Raw genomic sequence first — 1,425 nt, 5'->3', positions numbered from 1 at the left:
TGGCTCCCCTTCTTCCTGGCCCAGGCCTTTTTAAAACCTCCCTGACCTCAGCAGCCGGTCCAATCGAAGCTGCCAATACTGGCTACAAACCGTCCAATCTGCATAGCATCCCTGGCTACCTGGGCCCGCGCGCAGGGCCGGGTCTTCCCCCCCCTGCCCAGGTGACCAGAGCATCGCCTCCCAGGCGCCAGGCTTTTGTCTGCAGACAAGGAGCGAGATCCCCGCTGTGAGAGATTCAACAGCAGCCTCTCGGGCTGGCTGAGACAGATCTCTGGAGAGGGGCACCGACGGGGGCATTTCTGCCACAAGCAGTGAGACCTGTGAAGGGTGGGTGCAGGCAGAACTCAGGTGTGTGAAACCCAAGGTGAGGCTGGTGCTGGGGCTGAGGCAGGCTGTTCTCTGCACTCCTCTTTTCTGCAGGGGCTGAATGTGCTATCTCTACCCCTGTGGTCTATGCTGGCCTTGGGGACTCCACCCCAGGCTTTCAAGCTGAGCTCCCCAGGTGCAGCCCTGTCTCTGGGGAGGCAGCTGTCACATCGGAGCCATGTCAGAAGAAGAGCGGGGCATTCAGGCAGCAGGGACTGGGTCCTGGTGTATGTTTAGTTGTCAGTCTGCTCTGAGGGCACTGAGAGCTTGGTGTTGCATGACTCCAGGGTAAAGGCCACAGTCACCTAGAAAGGAAAATTGCGTTGCCCCTCATTATAAAGAGGGCAGTGACCAGCAGAGGGTGCAGGTCGAGTGGCAGGGGGTGTTGCAGCTTTGGTGGTCCCAGGGCAGTGCAGGAAAGTGCAATTTGGTCCAGTATCTCTTGCTGGACTGACTAGTTGGCAGAGGTGCAAGATGAGCTTTAGACACCAAATGCCTCTTGGGGCCAGGAAAGCAGGGAGTAGGCAGTTACACGGTGGTGCAAAGTGAAGTTATCAGGAGTGCTCACAGACCAGAACAGTTGCTATCAACAAGTCTCATTCTGCAGAAGGATGAGACCAAGCTAAAGGGAAGAGGGAGCACAGAGAGATGAGTGGCAGAAGAGGGTAGAGCTATAATAAACCAAAAACCATCAGCTGTGTTAGTCCCATGAGTTTGAGGGGCCGGTAAAGTCACTGCACCACGGCTCGGGTCAGGGTTCTGAGAGAACTTCCCCCTCGCTCCTGTCCTTGGGCAGCATCCAGGTTCCTCATCCAACTGCCCAGTTTTCAGTGGTGTGACCGAGTGCTGGTGAGCCTGGCATGCGGCCCTCGAGTGAGTGTGGCACGTGTCCCCTCCGTAGCAGCAGCCCTGGCATAACAAGCCATCAAACCCATTCCGTGCAGAGGACATTGGGATGCAGCCTTCTCTGCTCCACAGAGCCATGAAACCTCCCTCGATTGCAAACCCTGCTGCCGGGGTTTAGCTTAAATGCCACCTGCCAGCCACGCTGGTGTTGGG

At 57.1% G+C, this 1,425-nt stretch overlaps 1 protein-coding gene across 4 annotated transcripts in view; it reads left to right on the top strand.

Annotated features, from left to right (window-relative positions):
- Window positions 1-1,425, top strand: part of TBRG4 (transforming growth factor beta regulator 4) — a 25,870-nt gene that overhangs the window by 16,499 nt on the left and 7,946 nt on the right. The gene's annotated exons all lie outside the window — the stretch shown is intronic.

The sequence above is a fragment of the Alligator sinensis genome, unplaced genomic scaffold (genome assembly GCF_000455745.1).
Source record: "Alligator sinensis unplaced genomic scaffold, ASM45574v1 scaffold1675_1, whole genome shotgun sequence".
Lineage (NCBI taxonomy): Eukaryota > Metazoa > Chordata > Crocodylia > Alligatoridae > Alligator > Alligator sinensis.
This window is presented reverse-complemented; position numbering and strand designations above follow the sequence as displayed.